The 21,434-nt window shown below is 42.5% G+C and overlaps 1 protein-coding gene and 1 long non-coding RNA gene across 12 annotated transcripts in view; one reads left to right on the top strand and one right to left on the bottom strand.

Moving 5' to 3' along the window:
• LHFPL3 (LHFPL tetraspan subfamily member 3) overlaps positions 1–21,434 on the bottom strand; it is a 258,805-nt gene that overhangs the window by 122,922 nt on the left and 114,449 nt on the right. The window lies entirely within an intron of this gene.
• The window catches only part of LOC308187440, a 55,609-nt gene continuing 39,070 nt past the window's right edge, over positions 4,896–21,434 (top strand). Inside the window, exon 1 of the long non-coding RNA XR_013944694.1 lies at positions 4,896–21,434. This exon is cut by the window's right edge and continues 36,400 nt beyond it. This is a non-coding gene — a long non-coding RNA (uncharacterized lncRNA).

Here is a 21,434-nt window from a genome sequence, read left to right as displayed (position 1 = left end):
ACCTGTCTGCAAGCTCTGTCACAGAGGTAGGAGGCAACGAGATGCCCAACATCATGGGCAGCTTTGTCAGCGGTGGCTGTATCCAACAACTACTGCTGCTCGATCATTTGGCTGAGGGAAGCAGCAGACCACACTGCACTGTGAAGAAATAGTAATTCTTTCCATATCTGAGTCTCCACAATGTCCCAGAGCTGTACTGGATACACAAGCATCACACGTCTGTATTGTGAAAGGCTCCAGGAAGCACAGAGACACGTTGATGGAGGCAAGCTTAAAAAGAAATGAGAGAACTGCAGGAGGATATGCCTTGCTGGAAATAATGGACCCAAGGTAGCCCTTTTAGCGACACATCTCCCAGGATCTGTTAATAATGAATGATGATGACTGCAGCTTAGTGAGAGAGGTACTGACAGAGGTAGTCTACCTAATAAAGATAGATTTAACTAATGCCAAATAGTTGAGTGGTGTTTAATCGTTTAAGCAGCAGGGAGATTCAAAGATCTTCCTCCTTTACACAAGTCCCCAGAAGCTCCCAGTTCTTCTGCACCACCTCAGTGGGTAAGGTTTTTGAGTCCTGGGGGGATGCAGGGATGTCACCCCCTGGGCAGCACCAGGCAGTGGCGAGGAGCCCTGCCCCATCATGCAGCAGGGCGGTAAGGTCAGTCATCACCTGGGATTTACACCTTGTCCTCCTAAAGGGCAAGACACTGACCAGCATTAACTAATCAGTGATTAAACTCCTACTCAGAAGCCATAATTTGACATTCGTGACTTCTCTAATTACTACTGCCTCATTCTGCATCGTGCCTTCCTGGGGAAAGTTATTAGAAGGTCGTATGTTTTGGATAATAATTAGTTGAATCTCATGCCTATGAATAAGCAACCTCATATTCCTAACATCTGTAATTCTGAATGAGGCTATCTGGATAAACAGTCCTAAAAAAGAGAGGAAAAATAATTTGCTTTAGCAAATGAAGGTATTGTATACCCACAGGAGAATTAACAAGAAACCCACAGATAGATTAAAGTAATTAATTAAGAACATTAATCAGTTTCGGACTATCACACACTGTAGTAATCAATCATTCTAATTAAAAGGAACCGTGCATTCTCTCACTGTCTTTTACCTCAGCCCATCCTTCCCCAAACAGATGATTAAAGACATCATATTTCAAAGATGCTGAATGCAGTCTTGATAATCTTTGTTAGAGGATTTCACAAAGCAGCAGCAGCCTCTGTTTGTATTCAGATGCCTGCCTGTGCAGGGAAGCTTGCTCAGGAGGAAATGTTCACCAGCTCCAGTTCCCGTGCTTTCTTGAACAAACAACTCTAACGCCCTCTCATATTTCTGGGGAATATTAGCAACTACCTAAAAAAGAAGAGAAGGAGAAACAAAATCCAAGGCACTTCCTTTTTGGGGTCTCCAATGAAAGATTCCTTCTGCCCAGTCTTTTCTTCAACAGTTGCCAATAGCAGATACCAAGGAAAAGAAGGAAAGACTATACAAAAAGAGAAAATATATAGGGATATTTCCAGTATGTTGCAGGTCAGGGGCTTCTTAAGCCAGAGGCAGGGTTTAATGGCTTCAATGGATTTTTTCATGCTATGCATTTATTCAGTCCCTTTTTGAATCATTTAATGAGAAGAGACATTCTTTCTTTGGAATATAAGCTGCTTTGTTCTGTAATTTACAAGGCAATCTAATACTAAAATGATGGGAAATAATAAAACACTTTTGCTTTTATTATAAGTAAGGAAACAGCTTTGCTATACTCATCAATGTGTTACAGTCTTCTAAGATCAAAGAGTGCTGCAACTTTTCTTTTAGGAACACAGGGGAGAACAAAATAATGGAAAATGCATTTGTAAAGTAGCTATATCCACCCTTCTAAATGGTTCCTCCTAAAATTGATCCTGGTATTTTAATACCTGCTGATTAGCTGCTATCTGCCTCTGTCTATCAGCATGAAGTTTCAAAGGATGTCTGGCTTCGGTGATGTCTAATGTTGATTTAATTTAAGATAAAGAATGACAAGGCTGTAAAAGTGAGAATCAGCCAACAAGAAAGGCATAAGTCAACTGCTGCAGCAGGAAAGATATTTTTTCAACTGTCCTTTTATTGAGTAGGAGGAACAAAAGGCAAATGGATTGGTCACAACAGAGATTCTCGCACTCTCTCTTAAACTGTTGCTGTGACAGAGGGATTCAGAGGGATTGTTTCATTTTTCACCACCCTAGAAGGCAGTGGATGAAAACAGATCCAGCTGATATAATTCAGTAGTACTTTCAAAAAGCTACTGGCAAAGTTCTGTACAAGACAATAAGTAAATCATCGTAAGAAAGATAAGCAGTGATGCGACCTGCAAACACTGTAGGATCAGATGCATCAATAAAGGGTTGCTTTTCAGTATAATTGAAGGTTGCACTCCAGTGTGCTGAAGTCCCAGACTGAAACTAGTAGTACTAATTATACTTAGATATGAGAGATTTTAAAAAAAAAAATCTTTAGATTAATCAAAATGAAAAAGAACCACAGGGAACTCTTCAAGTGAGTCCCAATGAAGCTACGTGACAGGGCTGCCTGAAGACTATGACACAGAAAATCTGAAGGAAATGGTTTGAACTACTCCTCCATATTACTTGCTTGGAAATTTAACACTGCCACAAAGGAAAAAGACCCCTGTGTGTACTCAGCATGAACTCCTGATTACAGAAACGGTCAAAATATTGGGATGCATAGGGTGAACAGAACATTTTTTATTGATATTATTCTCAGGTAAATGAAATGCTCACCCTTGTGTTTAACTGTGCATTTGTTCTGAGCTTCCTATCTCAAAAGAATATAGTTTAAATAGAAATATATCAGAAAGGGATAGCACGAATACTAATGGAAATAGGGTAATAAAGGTAGAAAATAATTTCCGCATTAGTGAGAAACTAAAAAGCCTGTGACTGTTTAGAGAGTAAGTGAACAAAACAGGACATACCAAAGGTAATAAAGAATTAATTGTATAAAGGTCTTTCTGCTCTCTGCCCTTTCATAAGTCAAAATCAAAGTACCATCTCAAACATTTGGAAGGCCACATTTATCTGACACTGAGACAGGGGAATGTTCTCTTCTTAATTTGAAAACAAAATGGTTAAATAAGCCATGGATGTCATTATTTCAAGGAATCATTGCAGCCAAAATCTAATAGACATAACAAGAGAATAAAACATTTCTAGAACTAATAATACTCACTGAATTTAGGTAGAATAAAATAAGTAGATATATAAACCTTCTGTCTTTCTAAGTCAGCTATTAGCTTGACCACTATCGGATTTTCATGATTCAGGGACCACCAGGAACATGTGCCACAAATTGGTGGATGATGGCAACATGCCTGAATTAGCAGAGACTTGAGCTTGTGTAGTGCAGCACAGTGCTTCCTGGACTACATTCACCATCTCTGGTGTAGGTGTAGTCCAGTCACACAGTGTTTTTTCTAGATGAAAGAGTGCCAGTGCTGACTTCACGTGGCCATGCTGAACGTGATACCAAAGCTCCCCAAGCACTGCTCTACAACCCTCTCCATAACTGCTCTGCTGGGCTCCACTGCACTGTAGGCACATGCACTCAGGGATATCTAATGGACCAGGTGGACTTCCAGTCTTATTTTATATATTGCCTCCTGTGTTTCCAAATGGAAATCAACACCACGTCTACACTAACCCTAACACTGGAGAAAGAGAGAGCAGGCTGAGACTGTATTAAGGAAACAATTAGAACAAGTCCAACTCCCCAGCTCCATTCTTCTATTCTATCACTTTATTGTTTATTCTCCTAATCAAAACTAAACAGCACTCCTCATTGCTGCAGTCCTCATTGTAATACAGCCAAAATACTTTGCAATTCAATTCTGTGCTCTAAAAATGTGCTTACTTCAAATGATCACACTTGGGGCTTCCTCTAGTGAAACACACAGAGCACTTACAGACTGCAGAAACCAGCTCGTCTCTGGGCAACCTCAAACGCTCATAAGATGGGAATTCAAGTGAAAGGAAGAATTACTGTAAGAAAACAAATGGGGAAGACTGACAGCTGTTTCATTATTTTGACAGAAATACCTTGTGGATGACCCAAACATTTGTTTTGGACCACGGGATTGGCTTGAGAATAAGTGAATTATTTTGGAAAGAGCTCTTACAGAAACTTTTAATCCATCTTTTATTTTTAAAGGAAACATGATTGCCAATCTTCATTTAAATAGATTTGAGACACGGCTGCCCTATGTGGAAATGGCCAGGCTCACTTGAAGATACTTTCCATTAAATCTACCATCCATTAATATTTATGAGACTGTTCTCAAGTTTGCTAAAATGCAAGTACATAGAATCATAGAATATCCCAAGTTGGAAGGGACCCATAAGGATCATCAAGCCCAACTCCTGGCACCGCACAGGTCTGCCCAAAAGTTCAGACCATGTGACTAAGTGCACAGTCCAACCTCCTCTTAAATTCAGACAGGCTTGGTGCAGTGACTGCTTCACTGGGGAGCCTGTTCCAGTGTGCAACCACCCTTTCGGTGAAGAACCTCTTCCTGATGTCTAGCCTAAACTTCCCCTGCCTCAGCTTAACACCGTTCCCGTGGGTCCTGTCACTGGCGATAACGGAGAACAGGTCACCTGCCTCTCCACTCCCCCTCGCGAGGAAGTTGTAGACTGAGATGAGGTCTCCCCTCAGCCTCCTCTTCTCCAGGCTGAACAGGCCCAGTGACCTCAGCCGCTCCTCATATGTCTTCCCCTCTAGGCCCTTCACCATCTTCGTTGCCCTCCTCTGGACACTCTCCAACAGTTTAATGTCCTTTTTGTACTGTGGTGCCCAGAACTGCACACAGTACTCGAGGTGAGGCCGCACCAGCGCAGCGTAGAGTGGGACAATCACTTCCCTTGACCGACTAGCGATGCTGTGCTTGATGCATCCCAGGATACGGTTGGCCCTCCTGGCCGCCAGGGCACACTGCTGGCTCATATTCAACTTGCTGTCAACCACAACCCCCAGATCCCTCTCTGCGGGGCTGCTCTCCAGCGTCTCGTCGCCGCATCTGTACGTATAGGCAGGGTTGCCCCGTCCCAGGTGCAGGACTCGGCACTTGCTTTTGTTAAACTTCATGTGGTTGGTGATCGCCCAGCTCTCCAATCTGTCCAGATCTCTCTGCAAGGCCTTTCCACCCTCAACCGAGTCCACGACTCCTCCAAGTTTGGTGTCGTCGGCAAATTTGCTCAAAACACCTTCTAGTCCTACATCCAAATCATTTATAAAAACATTGAAGAGGACTGGCCCTAAAATGGAGCCTTGAGGGACCCCACTAGTGACCATCCGCCAGCCAGATGTGGCCCCATTTACCACAGCCCTTTGAGCCCTGCCCGTCAGCCAATTGCTCACCCATCGTATGATGTTTTTGTTTAGCTGTATGCTGGACATTTTGTCCAGTAGGATCCTATGGGAAACCGTGTCAAAAGCTTTGCTGAAGTCCAAAAAGATCACGTCAGCTGGTTTCCCTTGATCGACTAGATGGTGATCTTATCATAAAAAGAAATCAAATTTGTTAGGCAGGACCTACCCCTCATGAACCCGTGTTAGCTGGGACCAATGACTGCATTGTCCCCCAGGTGTGCTTCAATAACTTCAAGGATCATCCTCTCCATAATTTTACCGGGCACTGACGTGAGACTGACAGGCCTGTAATTGCTAGGGTCTTCTTTCTTACCCTTCTTGAAAATTGGCACAACATTTGCCAGCTTCCGGTCCAATGGCACCTCTCCAGATTCCCAAGATCATTGAAAAATAATTGAGAGAGGTCCCGCGATGACGTCAGCCAGCTCTTTAAGAACCCTGGGATGAATCCCATCCGGACCCATGGACTTGTATGGATCCAGGTGGAGCAGCAAATCCAGCACATGTTCAGGGTCAGTTGGGAGTTTGTCATGCCCACCATCATGGTCCTCCAGCTCAGGGTACCCTGGGTCCCAAAGCCCATCATCAGTGTTGAAGAGCGAGGCAAAGAAGGTGTTAATGTCTCTGCTTTGCCTATGTCATTGCGAGGAGACCCTCCCCATCTAGTAGCGGACCTATGTTTTCTTTGGTTCTCCTTTTTCTGTTCACATATCTAAAAAAAAAAACTTTTTTATTGTCTCCCGCAGACATGGCCAGCTTCAACTCTAGTTGGGCTTTGGCCACACAAACTTTCTCCCTACAAACACGAACAGCATCCCTGTATTCCTTCCTCGTTGCCTGACCCTCCTTCCAGCAGCCGTACACTTTCTTTTTTCGCCTAAGCTCCAGTAGAAGATCCCTGGTCAGCCAGGCCGGCCTTCTGCCCTGCTTGCCTGACTTCCGATATTTTGGAATTGCCTGATCTTGTGCTTTTAGGAGGCAGTACTTAAAGATTGACTAGCACTGATGGACGCCAATGCCTTCAAAAGCAGTTTCCCAGGGGACCTTGCTGACTAGTTCCCTGAGCAGCTTGAAGTCTGCTTTCCCCACATCCAGGGCTGAAGTTTTGGTGGCAGTTTTCCCTCTCTCACCATAAATTCTAAACTCAACCACTTCATGGTCACTATGACCGAGACGGCCGCCAATTGCCACGTCTCCCACAAGACCCTCTCTGTTCTCCAGCAACAGATCTAGGAGGGCACCTTTCCTAGTTGGCTCTCTTAGCACTTGCACCAAGATGTTATCATCTAGGTGCTTTATGAACCTCCTGGACTTGCTCATGTCAGCCGTGTGGTGATACCAGTTGACGTCTGGCAAGTTGAAATCCCCCGTTAGGACAAGGGGAGTTGATCTCGACGCATCTCTAAGTTCTGCAAAGAATAATTCATTGGCGTTGTCGTCCTGGCCAGGTGGTCTGTAATAGACTCCCACAACAACATCCCCTTTATTTGTTCATCCCTTAATCCTTACCCAGAGGCTCTCAACTTTGCCATCGCCAACTTGAAGTTCCACACAGTCCAGCCCCTGCTTCACATATATTGCCACCCCGCCACCTCGCCTACCCTGCCTGTCCCTCTTGAAGAGCCTGTAACCATCTATTGCAACACACCAGCCACAGGACTCATCCCAACAGGCTTCGCTTCATGGGTCTCATCTCCTTCATCTCCTTTCGTTTCATGAGTCACAATATTTAGAGTTAGTTAAAAATAGTTTATTCGCACTAATTCTAATGTGACCAAACTGTTTTAAAACAACCCAGCCAGGGAAATCTCTGAAAAGTATCTCAGCCTCTCCTATGGCAATAGCTTGCCCAGCCCTGCAGCACACACACGTGAAAGCCTGCTCAGTGCTCTTACAAGTCAGAACATTTCAGCTGCCTACTGAAGGTTGCTCTGTTTGAACCTAGGAAATCTCAGATACAGTCTCACTCTTTAATTCTTTCTTCTGCTGTTTCTTTGTTTGCAAATGCAATAATTACTAAGATTGATGATAAAAAAGTAGTCTGCAAACCTTGAAAAATGACACATTTTGTGGATGAAGCTCGCCTATTGACAACTTATATGCAGAGCTTTACTGGATCTGTGCAACAAAAATAATAGCATAGGTACAGTTCCTGCCCTTTTCCAGTATACTTTATTTTTCTTTAATTTCTTTTCTGGCTCTCTGTGTATCCACACACTATTTTTGCCTTGGCAGTTAGCCAAAGGCACACAAGAATGAATTGCACTGTTGTGTCATTTAAATTATATCAATGCTGAAATGCAGAATAGAGTCTTTTTCTATTTTATCTCTAAATTGAATGCTTTCAGAGAGAGGCACTGTTATCTGCATTACAATTTGAGAGCTACATTAGTAAATCTTGAACGCTCTGAATTAGAGTATTCAACTTTTTAGATGGATGGTTGAGCTCACCACAAAAATGTATTAAGATGGAGATATGGCTTCATTTAGAATGAACATAAATTTTGAAGAACATCTGTGATTCAGAAACTAGCCTAAATTTCTCAGGGTACCCACATCCAGATGCATGTTAACCACTTACTTTTCAAATTAAATCTTTTTAGATTTTCCTGTCTAAAAAAATATGCCTCCAGAGTGATTCTCCAGGCACTGTATCCCTGTCAGACAGGAAATTATGTAAATTCCCAGCTTTACACAGTTGTTTGAGCTGCCTGAAATGCTGGCTGGGAGTGGAGAAGTTTCCCAATTCTTTTTCCACATTATAAGTGCATCAGTGATGCTGCAAGCGCACTGATGTCGTGGAACTTCTACATTATTTGGGTGTGGAGATATGAGTTCAGTCTTCTGAGTACCTCGAAGGCTTTATCCTTAGCACTGCGGTGATACAACAACCCCTTGGTGCCTTACCATCACCCTTGTTCCTTCTGGCCTTCAACCAGTCTGGAAGGTTTTAGGTTTCTGAGTTGCTGGGGTTGCATGTGTGCCAACCTACATGCATCTCTAGATCTCAGCAAAGGGGGAACATGCCTGGCAGTGCAGTGGTTGTGGGAGCAGCAAGGAAAACGTCCTCTGCTTTCAGAAAACAAGCAGAAGAATCAAGTGCATTGAAAAGCTGTGCCTGTGGGATATGCAAAGATACTGATGATCAAGCTGTGCAATTCCCCTGTGATAACTGAGGCCTGCTGTTGGGAAACACACATGCTGAAGAGTGGTTGGTGTGCATGACCCAACTGGCAGTGCGAAAGAAAGGTGTTCCTTCGGTTAATAAGATAATGTCAGGAAATGGGTATCCCAAAGAAGGCCTTTGCCACTAAAATTGTTTCACTCAGGAAACTGATAAAAAGTTATCTGACTGGTGCAATATGTGTGTCCAGTACCAGAATTATTGCTTACAGGGATAAAGCTGACCCAGAAACCTCTCTGTGTGCTAGAAAGTCAAAGAAGCTTTGTTCAAAGGAGTTAGAAAAAGACTGAAGGAATCTGGCGAGGAAAACCAAGAAAAGCTGACAACCTACATATATAAATTTGACAGGAACCCCAGAGAGATCTGACTGCAGCTGGAAAGGGACTGAAGCCACCCGCGGTGGAAGGAGCCAGCTCTCACGCTGCCGAAAAAGGGTCAGGGCTGGGGCTGGAGCCCACCTGGGCTGGGCTGAGGACAGCAGCAACCTGGTGCTTCACCAGCTCCACTGCCCCATCCAGCCCCACAGGCAGCAGTGGCGAGGGGCTCGGTCTGTACTTTTAGCCGTTTCCTCTGTTTTGTTGTTGTGTGTCCATGGCTGATTTTCTTCTTGGAGGCTCCTTGCACCAGAGATGCGCTGGTGCCACAGCTTCCCACCAGCACCATGTGTGGGGAGAGCAGATGTGGTGCTCCTGCCATCATGGGCCCCAGCAGCACACTTCAAAACCAGCCTCTGCAGCTCACCCAGGCCTCCCCATCCTGAAACTAGATATATTCACCAGAGTACAAGGCAGTGTCAGATACTGAAGTTCAAAACATCCTTTTTTGGACCTGTTAAGAACATAGAAATACAGAACCTTTCCCCCTTTGCTTGAAAAATATGTATCACCTGGAAGGGTTCACAATTGCTTTTCAGTTTAATGAAGAATCTTTATTTATTTATTTATTTATTGAATTCTGTCTGCTTGTGATGCCCATTAGGGAACCTGTTAGATATTTTAGGTGAAGACTTGATCCATTTGATCCTGACTCCTCGGAGTGAGGAACAGGTGATATTACTCTGATCTGAAGGAGACAGTGTATGATCACGTTCATACACTGCCTGATTTTCCTGTGACCAGAAACATTGTCTGCATTTTTTCTGCACCACCAGATACAGCTTTCTTTCTCTGCGGAGCCATCCCAAGCAGAAAGAGAAGGCCCTCTCAGGGCAGAGCTGCAAGTGGTACTATGTCTCTGAGAGTCTCGCTTCTCCCTTCACACGTTCAAGCCAGCAGTTACAGACCGGTATTTTCACTTGCTTATATCAGTCATGCAGGAGCCAGAGTGAGAACCTGCTTGTCTGATGGGTCACTGTACTTGTACGCTCATTTTATGTATGTTTACCAGGCACAAAAAGCACAGCTTTCCTCAATGCATCCCCAGTGTAACTGGGTAGTAGTAGTAACCCTCCAGTAGTAACATCCCCAGTAGTAACTGAGTTTAATCTCCAGAAGCATTTTTTTTTAATATTTCTTGGGATCCACCTCACCAAAAATCATCATCACAGTCACAGTTGGTTTGGCCAAATCCTGTTTTCTCCCTTCCCTTAACAGCCTCATAGAAGACAATGAGTTTTCTTGGATTGCTGCAGAGAGCGTGACTTCCTTTTAAATTCATCAATTACATTACACAGCACCCTGCTTTCTAAACAGTACTAATGAAATGCTTTCAAATCTGTGAAATGTGTAACTTCCATTCAAATTCATTTTATCAAACGTGAATCCTTTTTGGTTGATTATTGCTCAATAAATTAATGTTTGTAAAATTAAGAAGCCAGTTTCTACCTCAGTCATCTCCCTGCCACGCTTCCTGATGGTTTGATTTGCTCATGCCACAGGTGCCTGCTGTGCATACATTTACCTGTATCAGACTGAACCTCACCCCTGGTGTGCATCTGCCCTACTGTAGGCAAATCCAGGTAGCTTAAACTGGCTACCATGAATATTTGGTTCACATCTAGGCAAACCCTGCTCAAAATACTCAAGCCTGCACTATCTTTTTGTGCTCCTACAGCTACCCTGCCAGCGATACCCAAGCTGGTGGATTAGATTTAGCTCAGGAGTGCCTGAATGTGCTCCACCTGCAGCTGGGACAATAGGAAAAATGTACCTGAATAAAAAGGATGTCATAGAAAAAATCCTGAGCTGCTAGGAAGGAAATGCATTGCATAAGCCTGGCAACTTAGGGGAATGCCTTTTATTGTTTATCTATTTTTGTCTCTTTTATTCTTAAAATAGAACTGTACTGCTTTGTTTAGTAGCTTTATGAAAACACACACATATTCACATATAGCACACAACCATTTTCCCACAAAAGTCACTGGTTTCCTCATGGGTTACTTTGATTTCAAATGAAATCTCTTCTCTTTGTTTAGAGAATCACAAAGACAGAACTTTTTGCAGTGTATCTGACACTTATTTTACAGTTCAGAGCCGAGAAACCAGGAAGAGACTAAAATGTATTCAGATTGAAGTATCAGGAGGTATCTGTCTTTGATCTTATTTTGGCTAGGATCAAGGGTACCCACCAGCTTAATGACACCTGTGGCATTTACGAAGCGGGAGTACTAGAGAGTCTTTTGCCTCCAGCACTTCTCTCTGATGCTATAAAATTTATAAGCTGTGTATGCTACCTGGACCAGAAGGTCTCTGCTCTTGCAGTGTTTACAAGCTTTGCAGAAGTCACAGGCAGGGAGTGAGGGTGTCTGAAATCTTCCAGAAACCATTGAAATGCCAGAGATGTAGACCAACAAATCTGCAACTCTCACACCCTTCTTTGCACAGGAAATAAACATCCATCAATCAGGATTTATTGGGTGCTTCCTGTGGGAATACCTAAGAGAAATTAGCCCAACCATCTTGCTCTAAAATGGTAAAAGCCTCTAGTCTGAGGTAATGCAATAAACTGTAGCTGTTAGGTGCAGCGAGCTTTGAGACAGGATTTCTGCCTCCTTTCCTCTAGCTGTTAGTAGCAAGGTAGACAGAGAAAGGTTTATAATGCTTTTTGCAAAGGTGGAAAACTCAGGTATGTTAGGGATCGTATATGATGAAAACCAATACTGAGTTGCCCTGATGTTGCTCCCCAGCTTCCTCTACTAGGAGAAAAGATTACGATGTATTTATATAATTTTGATATATGTTCAGGTAGACTTGCCATAACTGGCACGAAAACAAAAAAACTTCTTATAATTTTAACTGGGATTTTTTTTTTTTGTCTTTATGCAGCTAGGTTGTTGAAACACAGTCATAAAGAGAACCTTAAAAAGCAACACACAGTTCAGTTATTATCCTGCATACACCATATGATTTATTGTCAGAGACAATACTGAAGTAATGGCAGACATAATTCTGAAACCCATCCTAACTGTGAAACCTGAGAGCTGATGGATGTCCAGTAGAGAAAAATAAATTAAAATCTAAACTGCTAATAAAATTCTCAGTTCACTACAAGCAGGCTCTTGAAGAAGATTCAAAGCTTACACTGAATATTCCCTTAAATAATGTTTTAAAATGTCTCAATTTTTAAAATTTCATTTAATATTACATGGGTCATCTTATGTGATGCAGAGGGAGAAAGACCTTGACTACATTAGGGGAAAAAAGCCTTCAGATGAATAAAGTTGTACCTCCTCAGTTAGGAGCTGTGGGAGTGCTGGGGCAGCCAGGCTCACACTGAGAAAAGAAGCAAGACAGATTAATCTCAAGGTAGAGCTTATCTGCAGAATCATCTTCTCTGACGTTAAGGAATTGATGCAGGAGCAAAGACACATCTGGCAGGTGAGCTGAGGTGCTAATTGTACAAGACATCAGCAGATTCATAAGATCGAGAGGCACATTCAAAGTCCTCAGCTTGGAAAACGGTGATGAGGGATAGAAAACATTTAAAGATAAGAAGAAAGGGTGAGGAAAGAGCTGCTTCCTATCATTCATCTCCTACATGCTATGAAAACATCTAGAGGAACAGCTTCCAATGGGTCTGGCTGCAAATCACTTGAAAATTCAGATGAGTCTCCCCCAGGCATCACCCCCCAGATCAGCAGCCTCTGGAGGTCTACGGGAATTAGGAGGGCTGGGTTCAGCTGGAGCTGCATAGCTCTGCCCTGAGAGACTCTGTAAAATGTCCCATGGCATCTTAAGTGATGCTGAATATCTCATTTATATATTTCCACTTTCCGGCAGACCTGGGAAATAGTCCTTCTGGAGACCAGCTCCTGGTTATTCTCACATCATCCAGGAGTGCATTGAAAAGCATACTTACATGGTCCCTCATCTTTCCCAGGTCATGCCTCCTGGGCTGCTGCTAATAACTTCCCAGTTCATTGGCCAGTTTCAGCTGTACTGGACGAAACAGAGAAAGTCTCAAAGACAAAATCCTACAGACTCCATAGAAAGCTGCAGCCTACACAGAGGAGAGACTGAGGCTCGGATACTCACAGTCTTACCCCAATCACTTTTGAGTCTCTTGGCTGAGATGTGTAGTCAGATGGTTGCCTGCATGTTGCCATCAAATTACTCTGCAGGAGAAGATTGTACACGTATGCAGAGATAACAGAAAATCTCACTATACCTCAGTCATAAAGCCAGTCAAGCAAGCAACATAAATCTGTAGGAAACTAGGTTTTGTAAGAATAGGTGCTTGCAAAACTGCTTGTTAGCAAATTAAGTTTTCTAGCCATTCTCTACGTGCTGTTAATAGTCTCTGTGTGAATGTTTATTTTCTGCCCAAGTCTGCAGACCAAAACACTAACTCAAAATGCTTAGGATTAAGTGATAACATCAGCACTGCAAGTTCCTCCTGATGGTGTATTGAAGACCGAATTCTCTACTCAGGGTATGCTGACTGATTTTTCTTCCTCTACTGCCTCAGATGAGAGTTTCATCTACACAAGATTTAATGGTTAATGACAGCAAAAGAAGTGATCATGTGCAACGTGCTCTGGGTGTCCCTGCTTGGGCAGGGGTTGGAGCAGCTGGCCTCCAGAGGGCCCTGCCAGCCTCAGCCACTCTGTGATTCCGTGATTCTGAGAAGTGGTGGCACTGCAACTCTGCCCAGCACTTTAGTCCTGTGCTAAAATGATCAAAATCCATGAACATCTTCTTAAGTGTGCGCTTAAGAGTCTTGCTAAACTAGGTTATAATCCTGAATTATAGCCTAAAAAGATTGTAATTCAAATAAAGAAAGAGCAGAGATTTACTTAAGTTGTTGGGAGTTTTCCTGAATTAAGTCAAGTATTAGGCACGGTACGACATAAAAATATGCAACTTGTATTACTTACCACTGAGTTTGGACCTATCTGAAATGACATTTCATTCTAGTGAAAGCACTTAACTCAGTTGGGAACAAATCCTAATACACGAATGCAGACAAAACTCCTGTTGACTTCCAAAAGCCGACATTTTTAAACGCTTTATGTCAATACTCAATGATTTTGCTGTTGATCACTGGCTGACTACGGATGCTTCCAGAAAGGTCAGAAATTAAAGCTTTCGTGTTCACAAACAGTTTGTGGAGAGACAGGAAGACTTTTAGGTAAATTAGGAGAGGTTTATTGCAAAATCAGAAGGAAAAATTATGAGGGTGTGATTTGAAGGTCATTTTGAAGGTCAAAAGTGGGGAAACTAAAATGTCAGACAGCCTCTTCTTTAGACTGGGGAGACCAGCTCCTTGTGTAGTCTCATGCAGCTCAGTAGGAGTAAACCTGTCACAAGGTGGTATTTCCCTCAGCTGAGAGTATCATAATCACAGTTATTAGTCAGAGATGAAGTTATGTAAAAAGAACAGGTATTTTCCCTTCCCACTAATTTTGAAAAAAAAACAAAAAAAGCAAAGAAAGCTGTTGAAAGGTATTTTCATCTGTCCATTAGCTCCCATCACAACCCAATTAAATCAAATTACAGGTACAGATTTATTTATTTATTTATTTTATGTGTGTGTGTGTGATTACATTAAAATAAGAATCCAGTGTGATAACTTGAAAACAAACTGTGAAAATGTAGGATGGTACATAATGTACAGTTTTACATAAAAAGCAAATATTCAAATTATGCACATGCTCTATTAAAGCTGCTTAGGATACAGTTTAGGATCTTGCTAGTTCCTGTCTTCTTCCAAAGTCAAAGAATTTAAACTCCTTACATTCTCTATCATTTAAATGGGAATTTTTAACAGCCTGAAACTAAAATACTTCATTGTTAGCGTATCAGTTGCAGACAGTGGAATGAAAGGATTTGCTTCTGCATCACAAGACTTACTCTGAGCTCCAGTGCAAAGCTTTATGTTTTGGAAACTGCATCTCAAGACCTGAAGGTCAGATGCTCTCCAGTATTTCAGTGCATTTCAGGCGGGTGTGCTTTGCCGTTTTGAAATGCAAGATTAGAATCACTGTCAATTGGAAACCCAAACTTCAAAAACCGTGAAGGAAAAAATCTCATAATCTGATGTCCTGAAAGGCATTCATTATACAGGTAACATCTCTACCAAAAACCTTCACTGTTTTCTCAACAAAGATTACATTTCTGTGCTTGAAAAAGTACGATAATCACAAACGAGGTGAATAAATAACACAGAATGTCCATATCTTCTGGAAGTGCTCAAAACCAGTCATTAACTTCTTTCTAAAATAATAATGTGCCATTAAATATGTGCTAGATATGCAAAAGAGACATCATAGCTAAAAAAAGATCTAACTATAGAAATGAATTTTTGTTTTGCTATTGCTCTGTTAAAGATTCCAGCTGTGCTTTTTTTCAATAATGGACCCAAAAGTTGACAGAAATGCATTAGACACAACAGAAACACATCCTTATATAAAAACCTGGGGAAGGGAGATATGACAAATTACATGGGCTAATTCTAAATAGCCTGGAGTCCCAATGGATCCTGTGAAAAATGAGGCGTGTGAATTGGCAATACGGGCAGCAGAATATGTCTTTCCAGAAATGAAGATTCGATCTAACTTTGAATCACTTTTCTGTAAAGGAGGAGCATCCTACTGAGGCCGACAGTTGTGTAAAAATCAGTGGAAAGGAGATCAGAATTAGGGGGCTGACTCTATTGCCCTTCAGGAGAAATTCTGAGACCACAAATGTAAAGAAGAGAAGCTCGTTTCTTCTCTGGTATAGCAAAAACAAGGCAAGGAAAGATGGAACAGCTTACTCAAGATGAAACAGGGCACATAGCATGTCAGGTTGTTGGGGAAGGGCAGCTTTCTCCTTAATCCCTTGTTCTACTGCTTTTGGCATAGATAGTCACAAGTTTATTCCCCGACAGTTTTTGTTGTGAGATCCTCTACATTGAAGTGGAGCTAGAGTAGGGAGCAACAGGAAAGACATGCTCATACTCTGGAGCAGCCTAGACACAAATGCAAACTAATAAAAACGATGATGATGTTAATAATAAGATGGTATGTGAAATAACTGCAGCTGACATATGATCTATTGATTAAAGTCTTTCATATGACAGGATGTCAGCCAGCAGAAATAGGAAATCAATACCTCATTTAACAGCAAAGAACATATCAACCTTCTCCAGGCCAAAGAGAGACTGGGATGTTTGAACAGAGATGATATGAATTTATTTGATCTATTTTTGTGAAAGAGAAAGGATTAGTTATACTAAATAATGTGTTTCCCTGAATTCAGCAGGGAGGTGGGTTTGTCAGGTAGCTTACAAGCAATTAGTCAGTCCAGCCAGCTGTGTTCATGCATTTCAATGTATGTTTCTGGGATGTCAGGATTTTCAGATAAACCAATGTATTCCAACAACTGCAGATGGCAGCAAACATGGATTTAATACATAAAGCAAAGGCACGAAAGGTGGTGTTTTGGGGGCTTGGACATTATTCATAAATTGGCTGCAAAATGCAGATTCTATCAAGAAAGCTGGATGTTTGCCTGTGAGGCCCCAACAGAGTGACGCTCTTCCAACCGTATGCAAATGCACCCCTCTGGGGAGCAGGTGGGCATGTTGGTTGTACCTCCTGGTCTCCTCAGTCACAACAACTTTCTGATCCAGGCTACCGAATCCATCCAGGCTAACAAGTACTGCACAGAACAGAGAGAGAAAAGGAGAGCACTCACTGCAGGAACTAGGCAGACAATGATGAGTTGTTTGCCACACCTCACTTTTTTGAGGCATGTATTTTAGTTCCATTTTTTTTTTCCCCTAAGAAGATGTCTTCACTCATGAACACCAATTTTTGGTGAAAACAGAACTAGGAATAATGCATTTGTAATAATCTCTATTTGTAATGAGGAGAGGATTTTAACACAGGAACACATGATCAGTGTATGTGGTAGACTATTGTATGACATTTTTATAACAGGATTGCATACAAAAAATATACTGCTTTGTGAATCCAAAGTTACTGGGATACAGGAAGAACCCAAAGGGAGAGAATTCTCTGAATTACTGGCTGTGATTTGTGGGCAGTTTATAAGGACTCACACTTGCCTTAATTCTCTTTCTAAGACGAGAATAAAGAGAAACAAAAAGAATACAACAAAGCAATTTGTAAAACTATGTGAGAAAGCTCCTCACTACAGCGGAAATATTGCATTTTCATGCATACAGCCCGCAAGTGATCTGTAGAGAAAACAGATTCTCCACAGTTTCATAGAGGACAGGGGTTACACCTGCAGAGTCACAAGAGCGGGTTTACCATCAGCACTCTCTCCACCCAGTATTTCCACCACATTTTTCCTGCTCCTTCACAGTATGTCGCTCCTTGTCAGTCCTGAAGGCAGAGACCCTTTAGAGGCACGCTGATCTCCTGAGACAGATGGACATAAAAACGAGACCCTCAGCAGTACTGATGTCCGGGCACTCGTCCCTGGAGGCGAACGGCGATTACCTTGCTTAAATTCATTATTCTATCTCTACCCTAATAGCACTAAACCTCCCCACAGTGTAGCTATTGCCTGTGCTTCATTTGAGTTGTCAGGCTGGGGGCCCTCTGGCTGCCGATCAACATGAAGGAGCTCAAGGAGGGACTGAAGTATTGCCACCGTGTTTCTCCTTGTCTGTGCACATCTCTGCTCTGACAGATGGGGCCCAGAGCAAAGCCAATTTCCAGCTCTTTCTTTTCAAGAATTGGAATTAAAGTTTTATATTTCTCTTTTCTTTACTCTGAAATATATTCTATAGCTTGTTTTAGCAAGTATACCGAGTATTTGAGAATTTATATTCAGATGGATTTTGTTTAAGATTATGATTTACTACCGACACAACGATCCTCTGACAACACATGGACATAACTGATGTTTTCCTGCAGCCTTGTTGACAATCTTAGCGAAGAGCCAAAGATCGAAAGAGCACGAATGCTAAATAACTCTTTAATCAAAAATACTGGAGCTAAAATTCATTGCCAATATATTTTGGGGAAATCCACACATTCATTGCTAATCCCTGCCCCTTCTCTGCTTTAAAAAGGCTTCAGTCTCCAGAGCAATAAATTGTTCACAAAAATAAATTAAAAAAATAACAGACTATGGAGAATTAATTAATCCATAATTTCAGTATAGAGAGATGAGGATAAAAGCATAGTATTATGCAAGCATGCAATTTTATTATGCTGATTTTTGTGGCATACCCAACTAAGAGCTAAATTATTCCTGATTTAATCAATAAAATATATAAATTTGAGCTCACATTCCTGAATTGACTTTAAAGTTTTCCTACTAATACTATTGTTTTCTATGACTAGCACCACCAAGCTCCACACCCAAAGTATCCTACAGTCTCAGTACTTGGCGCAGCTAATTAAACCCTACCACACACCCTTAGGAAAAGCAATAACCCAACCCTGTGGTAGGCTCACTAGCTATACGGAAAACAGGAAGTCTGAGACCTGGAAAAGGCCCCAATATCTAACTGGCCTTTTCTTAGCAAGCATATAATTAGCTGGCAAAAATGGTGGTCTCGAGGAGTCCCCTTATCTCAGCCCCATGCCCAGCCCAGCCAAATGCACATGGATGATCTGCCAGAGCAAACGTTGCGGCGTGCCACGACCTCCTGCAGTGCCAGCCTCGGGGGCAGAAAGGATCAAGCCTGAAGGCAGCCTTGGAGCAACATTGCCTGTAAAACCACACTTTCGCTTGGCATTTTATAGTACAGTATCACAGAATCACAGAATCAGAGAATTGCAGAATGGCTGAGGCTGGCAGGGCCCTCAGGAGGCCGGCTGCTCCCACCCCTGCCCAAGCAGGGACACCCAGAGCAGGCTGCTCAGGACCACGTCCAGGCGGCTTCTGAAGGTCTCCAAGGAGGAGGCTATCCACTTCTGGGCAGCCTGTGCCAGTGCTCTGTTACCCACACAGTAAAGAAGTGCTTTCAGTAGCACAACATTGCACAGAACAAAATTTTTTTGGGTCTAATACAGGCAAGTCTACTGCTTCCAAACAAAGATGACAAGTACTACTTTTGTATAGAGGTATACAGAGGTGGGAATGCACATGTTCAAAAGTGTGGTGATGTTACCTCTTTTAAGAAATAAAGCACAGGATGGTTTTAGTTTTACCTGCACAGTTCAAGAGAATCAGTGCCGATGCGAAGAGATGGGGCAGCAGCCAATGCAGCTGAGGCTGGGATGTCCCATACAGGGACCTGCCCTAAGGGTGGTGCTGGGTCTGTGCCCAGGATGAAAAACATTGCACTTTACGGGACTAGGAATGAAAATTAAAAAAAAAAAAAAAAAGGAAAATTTCCAAAGGCCTGATGACTGTGAGCTGGCTGCTGATGCTGGGAGCAGACACTGGTCTGGATACTGACAGACACTGCAAAGCCATAAATACAGAGGACTTCCTCACCACAAATTCTCCCTGCAGTGATGTAAATAAGGCACAACCCAAGGACATTAAGACATGTAAAGCTGTACTTTGCATAATTCCATGGTACTGTCTATTCAAGGATTTTCTATAATAGTCTGCAGCATTCTTTTTAGACATCTGACAGCCCACATGAGGGAGATGCTCTCCTCCTGAGAACCTGAGGCAGACGTTCAACCCCGCACTGTGTTTCACTTGGGGCTCTCCAGTCTGTCTCCCCTGAGAACTTCCTGCAGCTCCTTGTGTGCTCCTTGGAAGTGCACAAGAGCAATAGTTGGGCAAGTGCTGTAACACCTGAAAGCCCACCACCACCACCACACACTGCCTCAAAGACATCCCTGATGGCATCCAGGCAGAGGTGGAAGACCCACTCACCAGAGCTTTGACTGACGCAGAAGCACTCATGTCCTCAGCCAGCACTGGGCTTTCCCCATGCTTAGGTCCCCAGATTTGGTCTCTCAGGTCTCCATGGCTGGTGGAGTCCAGCCATAACATCAGTACAGAATTACAGTCTTCTTCACACTGCAGAAATTGGGACATAAAGTGAAATACAGCACAGCCCAGTTAACAGCTGTCTTGCTATTAGGGCTCTGAGACCTTCAACGATTGCACCTGTAATTATATAATGTAAATATTTCAGACTGGGCCATGCAGTAGTGCAGCACAGTAGCTGACATCTCAGGAGGAATTTTATGAACTGGTATACATTAATTATCTCTTTTATCCACAGATGATTTCTTCGGCAGACTTGGACAATTTGTTCACTAAGTAGTGGCTAAAAATGACTTAATTTTTCACTTCAAAACTATTTTTTTTCAGTTAATATTGGGTATGAACAAGTGCTCTTTATTATTATTGTTCAATAAACCAAATATTCATTAAGATTCCTTGAAGCTTGACTCTCAAACACCAAAACTAGATATGAATACTTGATGGTTGTTTTGGATATAAGCCTCATGTAGCACAAGAAACTGAGAGGCACAGGGAAGCTGATGTGTTCTGTTAGCTGTATGTTTTTAAGAAAGACTGATGCCAGAGGGTAGATGTGTTGTATGTGACAAAACCTTCTCATTTATTTACCAGATGCCTTCCTGGATTCAGTGAAGAGAAAGAAAGGAGAATCGGCTGCTCCTTGGCTGCAGATGGCACTGGAGCAGTGCAGGGCTGGGATCAAACCCTTGCTGAAACTGAGAAATAGCAAGGTACAAAGTGTATGGGGTTTGCTTTCATTTCAGGCCCAGCCCTGAGCAAGGCTGATGTGTACTGGTAAGTGTTAAAATAACTTGCATCATGTTATACAAAGTGCTCATGCTGTTATGGCCATGCACAAGTCAGAAATGAAACTGAGAAACTAATAAATCTGAGTGTACCTGCACTATGTCTGAAGGTATTGGAGAAAGCCCTTCAGGGCCCTACCAGCACAGCAGACTTCAATAACCTTGTGATTCTCTTTCACACCCTTTTCCAGCCGCAGCTTCAACTCTCTACTGTGCTAGAAATCTCCTAGATAGCCATTAAACTCCACTGAGGTTGGGGCTGGCCAAATTTCCTCTGGACAGATGTAACTGTCCTTTTCCGGTCCCAGGTAAAGGGGGAATTAGTTGAGTCCTCCCCAGAGATTTCTGAGCCCCGGGGCATGCTGCTTGCATGGACCTGTGTTGGCTACCAGGACTGACTTTTGACACCTTCAATGCACTCTGGTTACAAATTGACTCTCCCCTGTGAGATGGAGAGGGTATCAGCAAGAAATATGTGGCCTGAGGCATCTCTAACGAGGACGTCTCTTCTTGATCACAGTGGGCCTTGCACAAGACTTAAGCCTTTCAGGACATAATAGTTTAGGATTAGCTAAGGGGAAAGTAATGGGAAAGGTATAAACACCACCATGGTTTAGGATTAAGTTAAATCCTGCTTGGCTGCTCATTAACTTTGTGTTTTCTAAAAAAAAAAA

This window comes from Anser brachyrhynchus (assembly GCF_964034855.1).
Source record: "Anser brachyrhynchus genome assembly, chromosome: 1".
In the NCBI taxonomy this organism is placed as follows: Eukaryota; Metazoa; Chordata; class Aves; order Anseriformes; family Anatidae; genus Anser; species Anser brachyrhynchus.
Note: the sequence above shows the minus strand (reverse complement) of the source record. Positions and strands in the feature narration are given on the sequence as shown.